Below are 23,668 nucleotides of genomic sequence, written 5' to 3' on the forward strand. Positions count from 1 at the left end.
AATTCATGTTAGCAGGCAATATTAACTAAAGATGCAGGTTTAAAAATATATACTTGTGTATTGATTTTAAGAAAGACATTGATGTTTATGGTTAGGTACAAGTTGGAGCAACGACAGACCTTTTTCGCGAATGCGCACCGCATCGATTATATGCAACGCAGGACAGGCTAGATAAAGTAATAATATCATCAACCATGTGTAGTTAACTAGTGATTATGATTGATTGATTGATTGTTTTTATAAGATAAGTTTAATGCTAGCTACCAACTTACCTTGGCTTCTTACTACATTCGCGTAACAGTCAGGCTCCTCGTGGAGTGCAATGTAAAGCAGGTGGTTAGAGCGTTGGACTAGTTAACCGTAAGGTTGCATCCCCAAGCTGACAAGGTAAAAATCTGTCTTTCTGCCCCTGAACAAGGCAGGTAACCCACCATTCCTAGGCCGTCATTGAATATAAGAATGTGTTCTTAACTGACTTGCCTAGTGAAAAAATATTTATAAAAAAATATTGAAAAGAATCGGCAAATCGGTGGGCAAAAATACCGATTACCGAGTGTTATGAAATCGGCCCTAATTAATCGGCCATTCCGATTAATCGGTCGACCTCTAATTGTGAAAACTGAGTTTAAATGTATTTGGCTAAGGTGTATGTAAACTTCCGACTTCAACTGTATATGCCTTGCATTGGGCAGTTCCACAGTAACACTTTAAAATGTATACCAAAGAAAAACCATTAATTTCAAAGTTTTAACAAATCATACAACTCTGTGCACAAGGAAAACTTAACAATTTACACTGAACATTTTACAAAAACACATTCATTGGAAGAATTGTGCCGATGCAAGGTTTGGTAACAGAATTTCTTTAAAATCTCAGCTTTTTATATGACCACTTAAGTATCTGCTCCGAGATTCCTAGATGTCTGTAGATAGAATGGGGTGTCCGCAATGATTTACACGTGGTAACATTATTTGATTATGGTTCCCTTATCTGTACTACACAGAAATACATAATTATGAATATATCCACTAAAGTATTCAGACCCCTTGACTTTTTCCACATTTTGTTACGTTACAGCCTTATTAAAAAATATATTAATTGTTTTGTTTCCTCATTAAGCTACACACAAAACCCCATAATGACAAAGCAAAAACAGGTTTTTAGAAATTTAGCACATTTAAAAATATATTTTAAATGGCAATGTCACATTTACATAAGTATTCAGACCCTTTACTCAGTACTTTGTTGAAGCACCTTTTGGCAGCGATTACAGCTTCTGGCTTGAAGCTATCCCTGATGGTGACACAGGATTGACGAGTAGATGCCCAATTCGCCCCCGCCTCATTCGCACAAATGTATTGAACTTTTTTCTACGTTTTTCTTATGCATGGCCTTGGAGGCATACTAACATTTGCTTAGTAAATGTAGCTACAACCTGCTACCACACAAAGCTTGGCCATCTTGATGAGTAAAAATACAATTCCTAGCTAGCTCCATACTACTATCCCACATGTTTTTTTCCCCCCATGAGTACATGAAGCACTGATATGAAGGGTGAGCATGGATTTTTATTTCCTCAGTGTGTGATGTTGACTGAGGGGCTTTTTGGGATTGTTTCCAAAGTTGGAGCTGATTTGGAGAACCGCAAACCCAACTTTTAGAGATATTACAGTACTATAAAAATGGATTTAAGAGTTTGTAATTTGGGAATGTTTTCTTGGGGTGCTCTACGTTACTATTATATGTGTTTCTGGCATTGAGAAATAGATGCCCTTTTTACCTCTTCCCCTTTTGTTTCCATTTTCTCCTAGAATTACATACCCAAATCGAACTGCCTGTATCTCAGGCCCTGAAGCAAGGATATGCATATTCTTGGTACCATTTGAAAGGAAACACTTTGAAGTTTATGGAAATGTGAAAGGAATGTAGTAGAATAACACAATGGATCTGGTAAAAGATAATACAAAAAAAGAAAGGCCATAATGTATTATTCCAGCCCAGGTGCAATTTCGATTTTGGCCACTAGATGGCAGCAGTGTGTGCAGTTTTAGGCTGATCCGATGAACCATTGCATTTCTGTTCAAAATGTGGTATGAAGACTGCCCAAATGTGCCTAATTTGTTTATTAACTTTTCATGTTCAAAACTGTGCAATCTCAAACAATAGCGTGGTATTATTTCACTATATACTGTAAACTGGACAGTGCGGTTAGATTAACCTCTCTAGGGTAGGGGGCAGTATTTGCACGGCCGGATAAAAAACGTACCCGATTTAATCTGGTTATTACTACTGCCCAGAAACTAGAATATGCATATAATTGTTTGATTTGGATAGAAAACACCCTAAAGTTTCTAAAACTGTTTGAATGGTGTCTGTGAGTATAACAGAACTCATATGGCAGGCAAAAACCTGAGAAGATTCCTTACAGGAAGTGCCCTCTCTGACCATTTCTTGGCCTTCTACACTCTCTTTATTGAAAACTGAGGATCTCTGCTGTAACGTGACACTTCCTACGGCTCCCATAGGCTCTCAGAAGGCGGCAAAACGTTGAATGATGACTTTGGAGCCCCTGGCTGAAAAACAGTAGCGCATTTGGATAGTGGTCGATCAGAGAACAATGAGACTGGGGGCGTGTGCACGAGCCGACACCATGTTTTTATTTTTTCGTCTTTGAACGAAAACAGGGTTTCCCGGTCGGAATATTATCACTTTTTTACGAGAAAAATCGCATAAAAATTGATTTTAAACAGCGGTTGACATGCTTCGAAGTACGGTAATGGAATATTTAGAAGTTTTTTGTCACCCTTCGTCACCCTTCGGATAGTGTCTTGAACGCACGAACAAAACAGAGGATATTTGAACATAACTATGGATTATTTTGAACCAAACCAACATTTGTTATTGAAGTAAAAGTCCTGGGAGTGCATTCTGACGAAGAACAGCAAAGGTAATCCAATTTTTCTTATAGTAAATCTGAGTTTGGTGAGGGCCAAACTTGGTGGGTGTCAAAATAGCTAGCCCGTGATGGCGAGCTATCTACTCAGAATATTGCAAAATGTGCTTTCGCCGAAAAGCTATTTTAAAATCGGACATAGCGATTGCATAAAGGAGTTCTGTATCTATAATTCTTAAAATAATTATGTTTTTTGTGAACGTTTATCGTGAGTAATTTAGTAAATTCACCGGAAGTTTGCGGTGGGAATGCTAGTTCTGAACGTCACATGCTAATGTAAAAAGCTGGTTTATGATATAAATATGAACTTGATTGAACAAAACATGCATGTATTGTATAACATAATGTCCTAGGAGTGTCATCTGATGAAGATCATCAAAGGTTAGTGCTGCATTTAGCTGTGGTTTGGGTTTATGTGACATTATATGCTGGCTTGAAAAATGGGTGTACTCTGCTGACATAATCTAATATTTTGCTTTCGTTGTAAAGCCTTTTTGAAATCGGACAGTGTGGTTAGATTAACAAGAGTCTTGTCTTTAAAATGGTGTAAAATAGTCATATGTTTGAGAAATTGAAGTAATAGCATTTCCAAGGTATTTGAATATCGCGCCACGGGATTTGTTTTTCTCCTTCCTTTAGGGACAGCATGGAATCATGTCTCTCATTCTGTGACATGAGTTTTTTTCTAATTACAGTTCTACAGCTGTTTTCAAAATGTCTGTCCTCGTCTGAATGGCGGATTAGCCTGTAAACTTATATCTGAAGTTCTTATTTACAGGACCGAGCCATTGTGAGTGAACACAATGCTTTCTTTACATAAGTTGGTCTTTCTATAAGAAACATGCAACCTTGGTTGGTCCTGGTACAATATGTTGAGTCATTTTGAATACGAGTGCTGCATAAACTGGATTTAACCAAACGCTGTTGTGGTTGGACTTGATAACTTTGACTGGGCGATATCGTTCCATAGTGCCAGTACGGTTTTTCAACCAACAGTCCTTTTCAACGTGCATTGATCAGTTGTTTGACTTACTGAGGATGGGATGTATCGTGTTGAATGTGCCCTTTGCGGACTTTGAACACCTAAATGTCTTGGTCACCTGCCCACCTATAGCCTTAGCTACTGTAGCGAGCATAGCTGCATACATGGCACCATGTGTCATCCACTTACCTAGCCTTCGCTATGCTAGCTAGCAGCGCACAGCGGGCCTAAGTCAGAGCGACGCAGGAGAACAACATCATTTCAGAACACAGTCAGATTGCACTCTGGGAAATTATTTATACAGTAAGCAGTAGGTCCAGGGGACCTCCTCATCCTCCTCCTCTCCTCCCCTTTCAGTTGAGACGATGAATTAGGGATGACAGAGCTTGGGTGCAAGCACTTTTAGAGAAGAGAGAGGGAGGGGGTATCAGGGTAAAAGGAGTCATTAACAAAACCTGATGATTTAACCGGCTTGATTTAGTTGCATGCAGGGCCTTTCTGGCAAATCAGGGTATCCTTCTGTGGATTGGGAAGGAGAGAAAGAGGGAGAGGGAATTTGCAATTTCCCTCCTTACCTTTCTCTCGATCTGTTCCTTCTGTTTTTTCTTTCTTTCATCTTCGCTCTTCTGCCTCTCTCTGTCTGCGCCTGCCTGCCTTTAAGCTTTCTGTGTCATCCCACTGAGTGTCAGCAGGGGTGCTCTGTTCCCCCCTCTGCCTCCACTGTGTGAGTATTGTTCTCCAAGACGCTTACACACACACACACCGGCTTCGCCTCGGGATGGTGCTACATCACGGTGCGGCCGGCCTTCTTTCTTTCAATCTCTCCTCTCCACCAGACAATTACGCTTCAATCACTAGGGGACTCGGTCCCATCTCTGCCGCCACATAATTTATCCCCCATCTTGGCCAATCATATTTCACCCATCCTCGGGGGTCACACTGGGCACCACAGGGGGCCTCAACCAGCAGGAATCAGAACATAGAGCCCCCGAGTATTGGATTTGAGCTGCACCCACGCCTCCCTTAGGCTTAGTTTAACTTCTCCTGCTCTTTTTCTCCTCTCTGTGTTTCATTTGTGGTTCTCGGGATCGTAAGGACTAGGGCCTATGTCTTTGGCCCTCCCTACCTCTCCTTTGTGCTGCATCTCTCACATCTCACTCTTTCCTGCACTTTCTTCTCCTACCTCCTTTCATCCCCCTGTTCTAAAGCCCATAATCAGACCCCCCTCTTTCCTTTTCCCTGGGCTCCCCAATCCACCAACCTACTGAATAATGGTTGGCGGATGGCTGAGTTGATTTAAAATAACATGGCAAGCTTATCCCACAACCACCACCACTCCATTGAGAGGCATGAGCTAATGGATATGTCCCAAATGGCACCCTATTCCCCTTATAGTGCTTTTGACCAGGGACAACAGTACTGCACTGAAAAGGGAATAGGGTGCCATTTGGGATGCAAACAATGACGAGCACCAGTACTGTCCCCGTCATGATGGTATGTATTAACGTCATTATATTTACAGCTTTTTAGACACACTTGAATGGTCAGACCTCTAATAACATGTATGTTTTAGTTGTACACTGAACAAAAATATAAATGCAACATGTAAAGGGCCGGTTTCATGAGCTGAAATAAAAGATAACAGAAATGTTCCATATGCACAAAAAGCTTTTTTCTGTCAAATTTTGTGCACAAATGTGTTTACATCCCTGTTAGTGAGCATGTTATACTTTTGTCAAGATAATCCATCCACCTGTCAGGTGTGGCATATCACATAATTGATATCACGTTTACATACAGTACCAGTCAAACGTTTGGACACACCTAATCATTCCAGTTTTTTTTGTTTGTTTTGTTTTTACTATTTTCTACATTGTAGAATAATAGTGAATACATCAAAACTATGAAATAACACATATGGAATCATGTAGTAACCAAAAAAGTGTTAAACAAATCTAAATATATTTTAGACCGGTGCTTTGCTGGTGACAATGTATGATTTTATTTAGAATTCAAGGCACACTTAACCAGTATGACTAGCACAGCATTCTTCAGGTTATATTTTTGTTAATACATGATTCCATATGTGTTATTTCATAGTTTTGATGTCTTCACCATTATTTTACAATGTAGAAAATAGTAAAAATAAAGAACAACCCTTGAATGAGTAGGTGTCTCCATACTTTCAACTGGTACTGTAAGTATTCAAACCCTTTCTTTACTCAGTATTTTGTTGAAGCACCTTTGGCAGTGATTACAGCCTCGAGTCTTCTTGGGTATGACACTACAAGCTTGGCACACCTGTATTTGGGGAGTTTCTCCAATTCTTCTCTGCAGATCCTCTCAAGCTCTGTCAAGTTGGATGGGGAGCATCGCTGTACAGCTATTTTCAGTTCTCTCCAGAGATGTTCGATTGGGTTCAAGTCCGGGGTCTAGCTGGGCCACTCAAGGACATTCGGAGACTTGTCCCGAAGCCACTCCTGCATTGGCTTGGCTGTGTGCTTAAGGTTGTTGTCCTGTTGGAAGTTCAATCTTCGCATCTTTCCCACGATCCTGACCGCTGAAATACATCCCCACAGCATGCGTCACCATAAGGATGGTGCCAGGTTTCCTTCAGACGTGATGCTTGGCAGTCAGGCCAAAGAGTCCAATCTTGGTTTCATCAGACCAAAGATGTCAGTTTGATTTGATTGTTGTTTCCTTTGGTTACCGCTAGAGGGCACCCTTGTTTTCCAGGTTCCAGGTTACCCTGATCATTACTTATTGGTTATTTAGGTTCCTCAGTTGGCCTGTGTCTGTGCTTATGTCTCATGTTTTGTTGAGTGTTCTCTTGTGCGGTTGCCTAATTTCTGTCAAGAGTGTAAGTAAAATATCTGGATTTACCCCTACCTCTGCTTGCTTTGTTTTCTCTGCGCCTGGGTTTGAGTTCGTACAAGCATTATTGTAACAAGACAATCTTGTTTCTCATGGTTTGAGAGTCCTTTAGGTGCCTTTTTGGCAAACTCCAAGCGGGCTGTCATATGCCTTTTTACTGAGGAGTGGCTTCCTTCCGTCTTGCCACTCTACCATAAAGGCCTGATTGGTGTAGTGCTGCAGAGATGGTTGTCCTTCTGGAAGGTTCTCCCATCTCCACAGAGGACTTCTGGAGCTCTGTCAGTGTCCATCGGGTTCTTGGTCAACTCCCTGACCAAGGCCCTTCTCCCCTGATTGCTCAGTTTGGCCAGGCGGCCAATTCTAGGAAGAGCCTTGGTGGTTCCAAACGTATTCCATTTAAGAATGATGGAGGCCACTGTGTTCTTGGGAACCTTCAATGCTGCAGACATTTTTTGGTACCCTTCCCCAGATCTGTGCCTCGACACAATCCTGTCTCGGAGCTCTACGGACAATTTCTTCGACCTCATGGCTTGGTTTTTTCTCTAACATGCACTGTCAACTGTGGGACCTTATATAGACAGGTGTGCCTTTCCAAATCATGTCCAATCAATTGACTATACCACAGGTGGACTCCAATCAAGTTGTAGAAACATCTCAAGGATGATCAATGGAAACAGGATGCACCTGAGCTCAATTTTGAGTCTCATAGCAAAGGGTCTGAAAACTAATGTAAATAAGGTATTTCAGTTTATTTTTTATAAATCTGTTAACATTTCTAAAAACCTGTTCACTTCGTCATTGTAGGGTGTTGTGTGTAAATTGATGAGAAAATAAATGTAATAAGGCTGTAAAGTAACAAAATGTAGAAAAAGGCAAGGGTTCTGAATACTTTCCTAATGAACTGTATGGTGGGTTAAATGTATTGTGTATTTCCCCAGTATAGGGTTAGTATAAGAGAGGATGTTGCAGACTACAGGTACACGTGTTCAAAAGTGATTCTCCCCTAACGACGAGCCTGTTTGTGTGGAAGCGTGTGCATGCACATATGCATGTAACAGACTGCCATGACAGTCAGTGGCAGTTCTAGACCATTTCAACTGGGGGGGGGGGCGGGCCAAGCTGGGGCCAGTTGTACTGTTAGAGGGGCCAGTTACATTAGACGTTATTGTTGTCATATCGCTTTCTTCACTGCATTGCAGGCATTAGCAGGCAAAAGACCATGTTCATAATCATTAGTGTTCCGCGTTGCCACTGTCTAATAACGGATGTAAAAAAGAACGATTGTAAAAATTATTTCATACTCCACATTTAGGGGGGCCACAAGGGGGTCCAAAATTGTTGTCACGGGCACTGCCCCTGCCCCCACCCCAGAACCGCCCCTGATAACAGTGGAGGCTGGTGACTTGAAAAATGGAGGAGGATGGGAGACCCACGGTAAAGGTGCCGAACGCATGGAGACGACAGTGTGTTTCAAAAATCATCAAAGACAACTTATTTTAACCTAAATCATGTATGGGGAATGGGAATGAGAGGGCTACTTACAGTGTTGGGAAAGGATCACAGCATGATTGAATGAGGGTATGAGGCATGAGTTGAGGTGTTCAGAGGCTTAACCAGTGCAGGACAGGATTTGACTGGGAAGACAAACAATAACACAACACACTACACAGTTAGACAAAAGAGCTAAGAATGAGCTAGTCCAAGCAAGGAGTAAAATCATTGATGTGTAATAATGTGATTGTGTATGTGATTGACTCTACATACAGTAATGAGAGAAAATTGATAGGGGTACACAGTCCTTGGAGAGGAAAGAGAGAACAGGTGACTTAGCTGTAAATACCATTACAGCTGTGCCATCGTAGGTTTGAATAAGTTTCTCCATTAAGTTAAACTGACATCTCAAAATTCACTAAGACAAACTCCCAATAAACTTTCCTGAATAAACCCCTGATCATCCAAATTTGATCACATTCACATTTTCTCCTGACAAATGGACTATAAATACATAACGTTACCAATTAGTTACCCTGACCAGATGGATAGAGCACATAGGCTGTATGCAGCTGCTCTTATTAGTAACCTACAGTTGACCAGATGGACAGAGCACATAGGCTGTATGCAGCTGCTCTTATTAGTAGCCTACAGTTGACCAGATGGACAGAGCACATAGGCTGTATGCAGCTGCTCTTATTAGTAGCCTACAGTTGATCAGACTGAAAAATAGTCTTGTTTTCATCCCATACAGCATGTCAGATCTCTGTTTAGGTGTAGCCTAGGCTGCTGCAACATTTACATGTATGGAATTAGTTTTTGCTTGTCTGTCCGGAGTGATTGTGTTATCATCTTTGCTAAATAAATACTGGAGGAAGATGGAAAGCCTACTTGAGCGCAAAACAATGCGCTGCGTCAACCTCTTTAATTTAACTTTTAATGGATGATGCGATGGAAGCTATAAAATCATTCTGAATTGATTTCGACATCCCAGATAACAGTAGAAAGTTCCATATGTTCAGCAAGTAAAGCATCATAATGTGCAATTACCGCTGCAAGCTCCTTGTAGTTGCACTTGTTAGCGTAACTTTCCCTCTCGTTGTGTCCTTTAAAAGCAAATTCTTGCATGCCCAAAAATGCAGTGGTGTTGATAAGCCGCTTGAGAACATCCCTGTTTCTTCTTACTTTCTCGTTGTGTTGCGCAGTTTGAATACCCAGACCTTCCGTCATGATCGATGCAGCTTTTTCCCAGAAGCTTGAATCTGATGTGGGCATTTATATGCTCCCTGCTTTTGTTTTGCCGTTTAGCTAAAAGATCGATGTTCTTCAGGTCATTGTTACCCCCCCTCCCTTTCACCCAAGACTCAGACTTTCCAAAAAACAGACAAGGCCAGCGATACAGGTGGCTTAGTGGGCTCCCTGTTAACCTCTCTGGTATCATTGGGACGCTAGCGTCCCACCTCAACAACAGCCAGTGAAATTGCAGGGTGCCAAATTGAAACAGAAATCCCATAATTAAAATTCCTCAAACATACAAGTATTATACACCATTTTAAAGATAAACTTCTTGTTAATCCAACCACAGTGTCCGATTTCAAAAAGGCTTTACGGCGAAAGCACACCATGTGATTATGTTAGGACAGCACCTAGCCACAATAAACCATACAGACATTTTCCAGCCAAGGAGAGGACTCACAAAAGTCAAAAATAGCGACTATATTAAACACTAACCTTTTGATCTTCATCTGGTGGCACTCCCAGGACTCCATGTTACACAAATGTTTGTTTTGTTCAATAATGTCCCTCTTTATGTCCAAAAACCACCGTTTTGTTGGTGCGTTTAGTTCAGTAATCCAAAGGCACAAAGCGCGCTCTCAACATCCAGACGAAAGTAAAAAAAGTACAATAAAAGTTCGTTGAAACATGTCAAATGTTGTTTAAAATCAATCCTCAGGTTGTTTTTGTCATAAATAATCAATAATATTTCAACCGGACAAAAGCTTCGTCAATAGACTCATGTCTGGTAATTTCCACTGTCCACTCATTGAAAGTGCTGTATCTCCCTCATTTTTCAGAGTAAAAGCCTGAAACAATGCCTAAAGACTGGCCACATGTAGAAGAAGCCATAGAGATCGTGAACTGGGTCCTAAGTCTTTGTATGGTGGATAGGCTTTCAATGGAAAAACAGCCTTTCAAAATAATAGTACTTCCTGGATGGATTTTCCTCAGGTTTTTGCCTGCCATATCAGTTCTGTTTTACACAGACATTATTTTAACAGTTTTGGAAACTTTGGAGTTTTCTATCCAAATCTACAAATCATATGCATATCCTAGGTTCTGAGCCTGAGTTGCAGGCAGTTTAATTTGGGCACGCTTTTCATCCAAAATTCCGAATGCTGCCCCCTACCCTAGTGAAGTTAACCAGGTATACTTTTGATACCAATTGCTATTTTACACCCTCGCCTTTTCATCCTTGATGAAACTGATCTCTGGCAGAGGTCGACCCTCGGTTTTAATTTGCACATTTTCCATGTACCCCAGAGAATAAAAGGGGTTCTTCAGCAAAAGGTCAACACAATTTGCGGTAGTGTTGGCGGCAAAAACGGAACACTCGAGCTGGTAGCTAGCCAGCTACTGCTACTTGCTACTGAAGTTTGCCAGGCAAATTTAAATAAATCGCACTAACTGGACACAAAGTTCTAAAACCAAGAAAACTATTTATCTACCTCCTCTGTCTCCTGTAATTTGAAGAAACTAATTTAAATTGAATAATATCAACAACAGAAAAAAATGCTCAACTATCACTTTTCTATCTCTATCCAATAATGTCACCAACTGATTGGATGGACATGTCAGATCATACTGCAAAAGCTTTGATTGGTTGGAGGTCATCCTCCGGAAGTGGTCATTATTACCATGTAGGTCTATGGAAGGGGTTGAGGCCTCCTAGGTTTTGTATTGAAGTAAATGTACCCAGAGGAGGACAGAAGCTAGCTGTCCTCTGGCTACACCATGGTGCTACCCCAGAGTGCTGTTGACGTTACTATAGACCTTGATTGCAAAACAGTGTGCTTTAATAAATTATTTGGTGACATATTAATATATTTAGTATAGTTATCGAAAAAGGATAACTTTTTTTAGTGTTTCACAATTATTATTTTTATGGAATTTCACTGAGGAGAATGGTCCTTTCCCTTCCTCCTGAGGAGCCTTCACTGAGTCGTACAATGTTCCCAGCAAAACCTGAACCCCCACCAGTGAGCATACAGACCTTATTAAGAGGTTCCCAGCCCCAGCACCAGTCTCCACCCGTGTGTGAGTTAAAGAGGAGAAGATGATCACAGCTGACACATGATGCATGTTCACTTGTGCTAATTATGTCTTAGCTCTGTGCTGCCTGGCTGTCAACTTTGATTCTCTGCACTAGCAGCTGTACGCCAATGTCACCCCTCCCTATCTCTCTACTTCTCTCTCTCTTGCTCTCTCTCATCTCTTACTCCCTCTCTCTCTCTCTCTCTCCCTCTTTCTCTCCCCTCATCCCTCTCCAACAGTACTTTAAGAGCTGTCTGTGAAAAGTAGACCGAACATGCACAAATACACACAGCCTTGTTTTACTAACCTTGCGGAGATACACAAATGATTCCAATTCAAAATCCTATTTTCCCTAAACCTAACCTTTACCCCTAACCCTAACTCCTAAACCTTTTAACCCCCATCTCTAACACGAATTCTAACCCTAAACCTCTTCGAAATAGCATTTTTCCTTGTGGGACATTTTCGTTTGATTACTGTTCTTGCGGGGACATCTGGTCCTTGACTTTTCCTAAATAAGTCTATATAGCGCTGCCATTATTAGAATCATAGTATCACAAACAGAGCTGGAGTTATAGCCAGTTGTAGGAGGATCATTATTTGGATGGTCCCCCCCCTTGCTCTTCCTTCCGACAGTAGGGCCTGCTCCACTCATTTCCCCAACATTAGAAGGTGCGGTGGCCAGTTGATAATCACCCCCGATAATTGCCTTGAAACTGAATTTAACTAATTTCACACATAATAACCAATTAAATAAATGAAGTAAAGTATGATTGGGTTGAAGCAGACTGCATAATTGTGTCATCACCAATTGTGAATGAAGAACAGTGCGGGCCATTCTATTGTATTAGTATATTCTAGTTATAATCTCTAAATGGTATGTACCCTATATCAGTCCACCCAATCCAAGCACTCTTATCAGTCTACTCTGGCCTACTTGGAGTACACAGTGAGAGCATGCATAATTTGCAATGGCAAGACAAATGGATGAACATGCATTAGTGCTGCTACAAGATATAAATGAAAACGACTCAGATTGTGGGAAAGAAATGAATCATGACATCTCTGATTATTCTTCTGATTCTGAGCCTCAGCCTGAACCGACGCCTCCTAGGTCTAAGCGCAAAAAAGCCAGAACGGTACGCATCTGAGCAGGTGCCCGCGCCACCAGCTAATGAAATGGGGAGAGGAAGAGACGGAACCATTTCGTAAAACGGGCAGCAGGTGAGCGAGTGTTGGAGAATGTGGTGATGAGGTTGGTGGAACCTTACGTTGGCAAGGGGAGAAATGTCACCATGGACAATTTCCTCACTTAACTGTCATTGGCGAACAAGTTGCTTGCAAATAAAACAAGCCTAGTCGGCACCATGAACAAAGCGAGACAGGCGCTCCTTCACTCTGTGCAAAACAACGCACCTGCGCAGCCGTTGTACAATGGCGCTGAAGAATGACAAGACAACACTCCCACTATACCAATGCAAGGCAAGAAAGAATGCTTCTGTCATGAGCACCATGCATCCGACACTTGCCATCGACGGGGACACAAAAGAAAACCGGATACTATTACACACTACAACCAAACAAAGGTATGTTAATATTACATAATATGCATCGCCATAGATACATTTATGCAATGCATTATGCTCTTCTGAATAACACACGTTGTTTTTCTGTTCCATAGGTTGGTGTGGATGTTTTGCATCAGATGGCACGGCTGTACTCTGAAAAGAGCCACCCTCAGCTGGCCTGTTGCTGTGTTCTACAACATGCTTGACTTGGCTGCTATCAACGCACTCGTGTTGTTCAAGCAGTGCATGAACAACATTATGCCCAGGAGAGACTTCACCACGAGTCTAGCATACGGGCTACGTGAGAGACTTATGAAGGCCAAGGCAGCAGCGATGATTGCACGTGAGCGTGAGCCAAATTGCGTACAGCTTCCGGGGAGGAGACTGTGCCAGGTGGCCAGATGCACAAAGAACTGACCCAAGACACCGGTGTCACCTCTAAGTGACATACGTGGTAAGTGTGTCAAGCAAGTGAAAGTGGCGAAGATTTTTGTCGACTGTTAGCACAAGGGATAACCGCTAAATGAAATCCAACCGATGCCATTGTGTGAAAACGCAGACCATGTAAGCATGAGCTGACAATAATTAACTATTTATAACTGCTGTCATATCGACACTTATATTTATTATAATGCCATTATTACTTTTGTGCTGATTTTCACTATTTATTAAGCACACTTGGTGCTAATAATGATGTTTAGGCTACTATTTTCATCGTTTGACCTTGCGTTTTTCTGACCGTGTGTCTTTGTGGTTGGGGTATTTTGTAAAAAAATTAAAATCTTAGTAAAAAGAAGCCATTACTGTGTTTCATAGTTGTGACAAAGGCACTCTAACAATAAAATGTGTTGACCAGTTGCTGGGCCCAGCGGAAGCCCAGTGGTTCTAGTGTTGAACATGTTTACACACACACATTCACCTACTACTACACTCAGGCCGCTGTCTGCCACTGGAGGTCATTGTTCCCCATATCCCAGGGCAGTCAGCTGTGTCGGTCTCTGTGTCGGTCTCTGTGTCGGTCTCTGTGTCGGTCTCTGTGTCGGTCTCTGTGTCGGTCTCTGTGTCGGTCTCTGTGTCGGTCTCTGTGTCGGTCTCTGTGTCGGTCTCTGTGTCGGTCTCTGTGTCGGTCTCTGTCTCTGTGTCGGTCTCTGTCTCTGTGTCGGTCTCTGTCTCTGTGTCGGTCTCTGTCTCTGTCTCCGTGTCGGTCTCGGTCTCTGTCTCCGTGTCGGTCTCGGTCTCTGTCTCCGTGTCGGTCTCTGTCTGTCTCCGTGTCGGTCTCGGTCTCTGTCTCCGTGTCGGTCTCGGTCTCTGTCTCCGTGTCGGTCTCTGTCTCCGTGTCGGTCTCTGTCTGTCTCCGTGTCGGTCTCTGTCTGTCTCCGTGTCGGTCTCTGTCTGTCTCCGTGTCGGTCTCTGTCTGGGTCTCTGTGTCGGTCTCTGTGTCGGTCTCTGTGTCGGTCTCTGTGTCGGTCTCTGTCTGTCTCCGTGTCGGTCTCTGTCGGTCTGTGTCGGTCTCTGTCTCTGTGTCGGTCTCTGTCTCTGTGTCGGTCTCTGTCTCTGTGTCGGTCTCTGTCTCTGTGTCGGTCTCTGTCTCTGTGTCGGTCTCTGTCTCTGTCTCTGTGTCTGTCTCTGTGTCGGTCTCGGTCTCGGTCTCTGTGTCGGTCTCTGTCGGTCTCTGTCGGTCTCTGTCGGGTCTCTCGGTCTCTGTCTCCGTGTCGGTCTCTGTCTCCGTGTCGGTCTCTGTGTCTGTTTCAGTGTGACTGCTATGGTCATCCCTTCCTCCCTCTTCAATAAATATGACCTAATATCTGATTTGGATCAAACTTTTTTCTAACAATGATTTAGACAGATACTATATGGTGAAACGCCATCCACGGACCTCCCCCACGCCAATACCACCCCAACAAAAAGTATATAGTATCAGTTCTCTGTTTGACAAGTAGTATGGAGCTGCAGCTGAGTGTTTTCTTCATCCTATGTAATGTATTCCCAGTGAATTTAGTGATGGATCCCAGATATTTTCCATACGCACAAAGCTTATTTATCTCCAATTTGGTGCAGAAATTCTGTTTTTACGTCCCTGTTAGTGAGCATTTCTCCTTTGCCAAGATAATCCACCTGACAGGTGTGGCATATCAAGAAGCTAAAAAAGGCCACTCTACCATTGGAGGCGGCCTATGTTGTTTTGAGAACTTGGCAGTACGCACAACCGGCCTTACAACCGCACAACACTTGTAACCACGCCAGCCCACCACCTCCACATCCGGCTTCTTCACCTGCGGAATCGTCAGAGACCAGCCAACGGGACAGCCAATGAAACTGTGGGTTTGCACAACTGAAGAATTTCCACACAGGAGGCAGGCCCAGGGGGTCAGAGACCAGGGAGCTCATTTGCATTCTCGTCGTCCTCACCAGGGTCTTAACCTGACTGCAGTTCAGCGTCTTAACCGACTTCAGTGGGCAAATGTTCCGTTTTGATGGCCAATAGCACTCTGGAGAAGTGTGCTCTTCACGGATGAATCCCGGTTTCAACTGTACCGGGAAGATGCCAGACAGCGTGCATGGCGTCGTCTGGGTGAGTTGTTTGCTGATGTGAATGGAGTGCCCCATGGTGGCGGTGGAGTTATAATATGGGCAGGCATAAACAAACACAGCATTTTATCGATGGCAATCTGAATGCTCGGGGATACCGTGATGAGATCTTAAGGCCCATTGTCGTGCCATTCATCCTCAGCCAATCACCTCATGTTTCAGCATGAAAATGCACAGCCCCATGTCGCAAGGATCTGTACACAATTCCTGGAAGCTGAAAATGTCCCAGTTCTGGCATGGCCTGTATACTCACCAGATATGACACCCATTTAGCATGTTTGGGATGCTCTGGATCGACATGTATGACAGCGTGTTCCAGTTACCACCAATATCAAGCAACTTTGCACAGCCGTTGAAGAGGAGTGGGACAACATTCTACAGACCACAATCAACAGCCTGATCAACTCTTTGCGAAGGAGATGTTGCCCCCGAATGAGGCAAATGGTGGTCACGCCAGAGATTGACTGGCTTTCTGATCCATTCCCCTACCTTTTTTTAAGGTATCTGTGACCAACACATGCATATCTGTATTTCCAGTCTGGTGAAATCCATACTTAATGGCCTAATGAATTTATTTCAATTGACTGATTTCCTTATGAACTGTAACTCAGTAAAATCTGACATTTTTGCATGTTGTGTTTTATATTTTGGTTCAGTGTAAAAAGGAGTTGTACAGAGGACCTCTTTTCTCCACTCCTCAAAACAGCTGGTCTGGAAGCAGCCAACAGGGAGCATTGACTGATAAGGGGGAGAAGTCATTCTCACAATTTACTGACATCAGTGTAGAGTTAACTGGTGTAACTGGTTGAAGCCAAGGTCTGGTCTGTGGTGGACTGTAGTAAGTCTCTCGCTCTATATATCTATAAATATAGAAACCTTTGCCCCCGGACCTACTGGTTACTAATCCCCAGTCCCACAGTAGCCAGCTCTCTATAGGCTGTAGTCTCCAGGCAGTGGGCAGCAAATGGGGATGGAGTTTATAGCCCAGTCAGTAGGCCAGTCAGGCTGTATGGGAACAGCCGTGCAGCACGCCTCATGGCAGGCAGCACACAGAGCTGGTCTGGCCCAAAAACGGAATCGGCAGACAGCAAAGTAGTTAAGTTAATTATATGGTCTGGAATGGATCCTTCGAGAGAGGAGGGAGTGGAAGAGAATGTGAGAGCGGGAGATCGGACGTGTCTTCCTGTGTATGGTGCACATAACTAGACGTCTCCCATTTAGAGTAAGGGACACGAGGGATGGCACTGGGGGAATACAGATTTCTCCTCTTCCACCCCACCCTTGACATAGCTATGACTGACAGACAGAATAGGGCAAATTGATCTAAAGTCAGTTTTATAGACCAACAGGTACATTGGGTTATGTAGCACATCATGTAAGACTTGTCATAAGCACGAAGGCCTATAAACCACTTATAATGTCTGAATATAATCTCATCAGCCTCCAACGGAAGCGACATTGCCTAGTGGGTGCGACAGATAACTCAGAATATTGTGTGGACTGTAAACAGTCTGAACTCCCCCAGGCTTATAGGCCTTGATAATTGTACCACTCAGCTGTTTTGACAGACTACTGCTCTTTTGGCAGCTGCCCGACCACCATTGTTGTCATGTTGCTGGAATGGTCGTGTGGGTGCACGCTGCTAATGCTGTAATCCTGCTGTTGGTTTGTGTAGGGTCTGCCTGCGTGTCTGTGTATTTTATCAGTGGGTGTGCGTCTTTCATATTTTTCTCCGTTTAATTGTGTGTGTGTGTGTGTGTGTGTGTGTGTGTGTGTAAGCATCTGTGCGTATTTACGTTGAAACAATGCTTGTGTGTGTGTGGAGTGCCCGGCCAGCAAACAGCTGCCGTTCAGTCAGCGGTAGGTAGCATCTGCCAGGCCTCCTCCTCATACATACCCAGCCTGCTGTTTGTGTGTGTGCATGTTTGTATCTATGGCCAGTGATTAGACATTTTTTTGTGGCGGCTCTACTTCCGATTGCAGTTAACACCCACGGGTGCTGGGCTGGGGCGGGTGGAAGGCTGCAGGGCTGGCTGATGCCTAGTGTCCAACCGGCTCACTGTGTTAATCACACTGGGTGTGGAGCAAACAAACGGCTAAGCTTACATACATAAACACACGGGCAAGTAAATGCATAAACACACATACAAATGTAGAAAAAAGGTTCGGGAGGGCTTGAGCGTGTGTGTGTGCCAGTATTTGTGTGTTTCGCTTCCTACTAACCAGGTTATTTAATGAGAATCTTTATGTGGGAAAGCTGAATGTCAGCCAATCCATTATCCTTTATCTGAGCTCCCCAGATCAGAGGGCGAGAATGATGGAAAAAGAGAGGGATAGATAAAGGGGTGTACAGTGGATGGATGGACGGGCCACTGGTGTCCTGTGACTAGCACAGCCCTGTTTACTGTCCCGCTCTCTCTCTTCGTGATGAATTATTCACACGCTATTTCTTCACCTGTGTCACGCACTCAGTATCTCTGCTCCAGTACCGAGCCCTACACACACACACACACAAACTAGCAGACACGTATGCACACACACACCGGTGCAATGCTCATGGATGCGCACACACACACACACACTTGCAGATTACACACACACCCCATATCAACCCCATAGCACCAACATCAAACCCGTAGCAGTCCCTGTAGTTTGGAGTGCTCCCCTGCCGTATCCTAGCAGGGTTTGAGGGCTGTTGAAAGCAGAACAGTAATATGGGCCACCAGGCCGGGGCCTGCCTCCTGTTATCCTTGCATGGCTGGCCTGCCTAGACCTGATGACTCTTGTACTCCGTGAGAGCCCGTCTTCCTCCAATCACTTCACACTGTGGGTGGAATAACTGGAGCATGACACTGCACCGGCTGGCTGGACTGTCATCAGCATACTACATAGGAATATTACTGAGGATACTGGCCTACTAATAATAGATTACATTTTATACAGGGTTTTTCACTAGGTTTCAAAGCACTTTACAGTACACTGTATGGGGTTCACTCATGCCATCGACCACTGTCACTTTCTGATAGCTGATATGTGGTGAGTGGTCTATCGCAGTGGAGTACTACGATACTGCTTGATTGGTTACTAATACCAGGCAACTACTACTGCCTCAGCAGCTGTTACTGCTACTACTACTTCTATGACAACTACTACTGCACCGTACTACTACACGACACAATACCACGAACCGCCATCATATCAGTAACACTACCACTATAGTTCTAATCATACCACTATTTCCTCCTACAGTAATGTCCATCATTATAGTGCTGATCAGGATGCAGTCTGAATGAAGAGCAGGAGGGAGTGATGAATGATCTAGATGAAGAAGAGAGGAAGATGCAAGGCCCTCAGCCAAGTAGGTTATGGGTCAGAGTTTAAACCAGTTATTATGCATTCATGAATAATATAATTCAATCTATTCAGCATGTATTTATTTACAGTGCATTCGAAAATTGAGACCACTTGACTTTTTCCACACTTTGTTACATTACAGCCTTATTCTAAAATTGATTAAATCGATCAATCTACACACAATACCCCATAATGACCAGGCAAAAACAGTTTTTTTGGGCAAATGTATAGAAAAATTAACTGAAATAAAACATTTACATAAGTATTCAGACCCTTTACTCAGTATTTTGTTGAAGCACCTTTGGCAGTGATTACAGCCTCGAGTCTTCTTGGGTATGACACTACAAGCTTGGCACACCTGTATTTGGCGAGTTTCTCCCATTCTCTTCTGCAGATCTTCTCAAGCTCTGTCAGGTTGGATGGGGAGCGTTGCTGCACAGCTGCTTTCAGATCTCTCCAGAGATGTTCGATCGGGTTCAAGTCCGGGGTCTGGCTGGGCCACTCAAGGACATTCAGAGACTTGTCCTGAAGCCACTCCTGTGTTGTCTTGGCTGTGTGCTTAGGGTCGTTGTCCTGTTGGAAGGTGAACCTTAGCCCCAGTCTGAGGTTGTGAGCATTCTGAAGCAGGTTTTCATCATGGATCTCTCTGTACTTTGCTCCGTTCATCTTTGCCCCAATCCTGACATGTCTCCCAGTCCCTGCTGCTGAAAAAGATCCCCACAGCATGCTGTTGCCACCACCATGTGTCACCGTAGGGATGGTGCCAGGTTTTCTCCGGACGTGATGCTTGGCATTCAGGCCAAAGAGTTCAGTCTTGGTTTCATCAGACCAGAGAATCTTGTTTCTCATGGTCTGAGAGTCCTTTCAGTGCCTTTTGGCAAACTCCAAGCGGGCTGTCGTGCCTTTTACTGAGAAGTGGCTTTCGCCTGGCACTTCTACCATTAAAAGCCTGTTTGGTGGAGTGCTACAGAGATGGTTGTCCTTCTGGAAGGTTCTCCAATCTCCACAAAGGAACTCTGGAGCTCTGTCAGAGTGACCATTGGGTCCTTGGTCACCTCTCTGAACAAGGCCCTTCTCCCCTGATTGTTCAGTTTGGCCGGATGGCCAGCTCGAGGAAGAGTCTTGGTGGTTCCAAACTTCTTCCATTTAAGAATGATGGAGGCCACTGTGTTCTTGGGGACCTTCAATGCTGCAGACATTTTTTGGTACCCTTCCCCAGATCTGTGCCTTGACACTATCCTGTCTCGGAGCTCTACGGACAATTCCTTCGACCTCATGGCTTGGTTTTGCTCTGACATGCACTGTCAACTGTGGGGCCTTATATAGACAGGTGTGTGCCTTTCCAAATCATGCCCAATCAATTGAATTTACCACAGGTGGACTCCAATCAAGTTGTAGAAACATCTCAAGGATGATCAATGGAAACAGGATGCACCTGAGCTCAATTTCGAGTCTCATAGCAAAGGGTCTGAATACTTACGTAAATAAGGTACATTTGCTAAAGTTTCTAAAAACCTGTTTTCACGTTGTCATTATGGGGTATTGTGGGTACAGTTGAAATCGGAAGTTTACATTTAAACTCAGTTTTTCACAATTCCTGACATTTAATCCTAGTAAAAATTCTCTCAGGTCAGTTAGGATCACCACTTTATTTTAAGAAGGTGAAATGTCAGTATAATAGTGGAATGATTTATTTCAGCTTTTATTTCTTTCATCACATTCCCAGAGTGTCAGAAGTTTACATACACTAAATTAGTATTTGGTAGCATTGCCTTAAACAATTTAAACTTGGATCAAACTTGGGTTTCGGGTAGCCTTCCACAACCTTCCCACAATAAGTTTGATGAATTTTGGCCCATTCCTCCTGACAGAGCTGGTGTAACTGAGTCAGGTTTGTAGGCCTCCTTGCTCGCACACGCTTTTTCAGTTCTGTCCACATATTTTTCTATGGGATTGAGGTCAGGGCTTTGTGATGGCCACTCCAATACCTTCATCTCTAGGAGACAGAACACATCTTCTTCCTGAGCGGTATGACGGCTGCGTGGTCCCATGGTGTTTATACTTGCATACAATTGTTTGTACAGATGAATGTGGTACCATCAGGCATTTGGAAATTGCTGCCAAGGATGAACCAGACTTGTGGAGGTCTACAATTCTTTTCCTGAGGTCTTGGCTGATTTATTTTTGATTTTCCCATGTAAAGAGGCACTGAGTTTGAAGGTAGGCCTTGAAATACATCCACAGGTACACCTCCAATTGACTCAAATGATGTCAATTAGCCTGTCAGAAGCTTCTAAAGCCATGATATAATTTTCAGGAATTTTCCAAGCTGTTTAAAGGCACAGTCAACTTCGTGTATGTAAACTTCTGACCCACTGGAATTGTGATACAGTGAATTATAAGTGAAATAATCTGTAAACAATTGTTGGAAAAATGACTTGTGTCATGCACAAAGTAGATGTCCCAACCGACTTGCCAAAACTATAGTTGAACAAGAAATGTATGGAGTGGTTGAAACGTTATGTAAACTTCTGACTTCAACTGTAGATTGATGAGAACATTTATTTCATCCATTTTAGAATAAGGCTGTAACCTAACAAAATGTGGAAAAAGGGAAGGGGTATGAGATACTAAAAACAACAAAGTCATTGTGTCCCTTTAATCACAATGTATTTTTTCAAAACCCCATCTTCTCAGTTTTGAGTTAACAAAGTGACGGCTGCAGACATAGAGACATACTGCAGTGGTGTGAGCAGAGTACTGACACACACAGGTGCCAGGGTTTCCGTTAGGGAAATGTGGCGCCGGATATTTGACTGGCCATTTTAAATTTACCAGACCCATGTGCATTGGGTGCGTAACCTGTTTAAGGTGTCCACCGACAGTGCTCAGAATGACAGAAATCACATTTTAGATTGTTAATTCATCTTAACAGAACATGCATTCCTGGGGCCAAGCTTTCAGCCATCCAGGACCTCTATATCATGCGGTGTCAGAGGAATGCCCTAAAAATTGTCAGACTCCAGCCACCCTAGTCTTAGACTGTTCGTTCCGGTACCGCATGGCAAGCGGTATCGGAACGCTAAGTCTAGGTTCAAGAGGCTTCTAAACAGCTTCTACCCCCAAGCCATAAGACTCCTGAACATCTAGTCAAATGGCTACCCAGTGTACATAACCCTACATGTACATACCAGAGGTGTGAACTCGAGTCACATGACTTGGACTTGAGTCACAAATATGATGACTTGCAACTCGACTTTGACACCAATGACTCGGGACTTGACTTGGACTTGAGCCTTATGACTCAACCTGACTTGATACCCTCCCCAAGCCCAAATATTAAAAATGATGCTATTAAAAAAGTGGTCAGAGCATCAACTCTTCATTTAACAGATTACAGTTTGAATCGGACAGCAGCCAATCAAATTGTGCCAGCTGAGAAAAAGTTGTGCGTGGCAGTGCAGAGGAACGTCAGCTGGTGAATTCAGATGGAGCCCTTGGAAAGATGATACCTAAAATTATTAGTTTCGGATATAAAGACGATGCTCTATCAACAAAAAAACGGATTGCAACTTGCAAAACATGCGGGAAGAAAATTAAGACTGAGGCGCAACAATTTCCAACTTTGTTTGACATTTGAAGCTGCACAAAGAACGGTAAGTCGTGGATAATATAGCCGACAGCTATATATTTTATTACTTTACTAGTGTATCATGTAGGCTAACGTAACGTTAACGCAATGAGCCTCCACACAGTCAGTCAGTCAGTGCGGGAACATGATCATTGCACCCACTATTGAGCAACAACTGACTAGGCAGTTGGTAGACTAAATCCTGCCCGATGTTACTGCTGTTGCTAAAACCATTGACATATGTTAGCCTACTGTAACCACACAGAGTGTGTGTGTAAGGTTGGGTGGTTGTGTACAAGCCTACATCGCCGGATTGCTCGGCCCTTAGCCATCCTCGATAGTCCATTCCGATTGGGGGGGATCTTTCTCATGGCTACCCATGTATTTCCATGGAAATATAGCGTTTATTTGTGGAAATACATGGGTAGCCATGAGAAAGATCCCCCCAAACACGTGTATGGTAAATATGTCGTTCGTATACGGTCTCTCTGTGACACCTCGCAGGGCAGACAGAGAAGAGGACGACACCTCCTTTGTTCTCTATTCTCTGACAGAGTTAGTTCCCGCTCAATGCTGGCCTGTCAGAGGGAGGAGGAGCGTGGTTTAAACTTGCTCCCCCTATCGTCGGCGTGCAGGCTGGTCCCAACCTCGTGACGCACTTCCTGTCGCCGGGTGTTGTTCTTCCTGTCTTCAGCAGTTGATTTATTCGTATTTTATATACTTATTATTGTAGCATAGCTTCCCCGGTATATTATATAAGTTATGCAAACAAATATCCAGTTCAACGCTAACATTTGGGAAGTAATAAATATATAGATATTTTTAAAAGCATTCATGATTTGTGTAAATGTAATATACTAACTTACTCTTGTTAAAAATATGAAATGGTATTACATTTGGTGAAGAGCACTCGT

At 43.4% G+C, this 23,668-nt stretch overlaps 1 protein-coding gene across 4 annotated transcripts in view; it reads left to right on the forward strand.

The window, feature by feature from the left end:
• The window catches only part of LOC106578316 (retinoic acid receptor alpha), a 277,294-nt gene that overhangs the window by 186,672 nt on the left and 66,954 nt on the right, over nt 1-23,668 (forward strand). The window contains exon 1 of one of the 4 annotated variants that reach the window (XM_014157005.2): nt 10,678-13,634. The exons of the other annotated variants lie outside the window; for them this stretch is intronic. The gene's annotated coding sequence lies outside the window, so the exon portion shown is untranslated. Of the gene's footprint in view, nt 1-10,677; nt 13,635-23,668 lie in introns of those variants that run through there. 4 annotated transcript variants of the gene reach the window in all.

The sequence above is a fragment of the Salmo salar genome, chromosome ssa19 (genome assembly GCF_905237065.1).
Source record: "Salmo salar chromosome ssa19, Ssal_v3.1, whole genome shotgun sequence".
In the NCBI taxonomy this organism is placed as follows: Eukaryota; Metazoa; Chordata; class Actinopteri; order Salmoniformes; family Salmonidae; genus Salmo; species Salmo salar.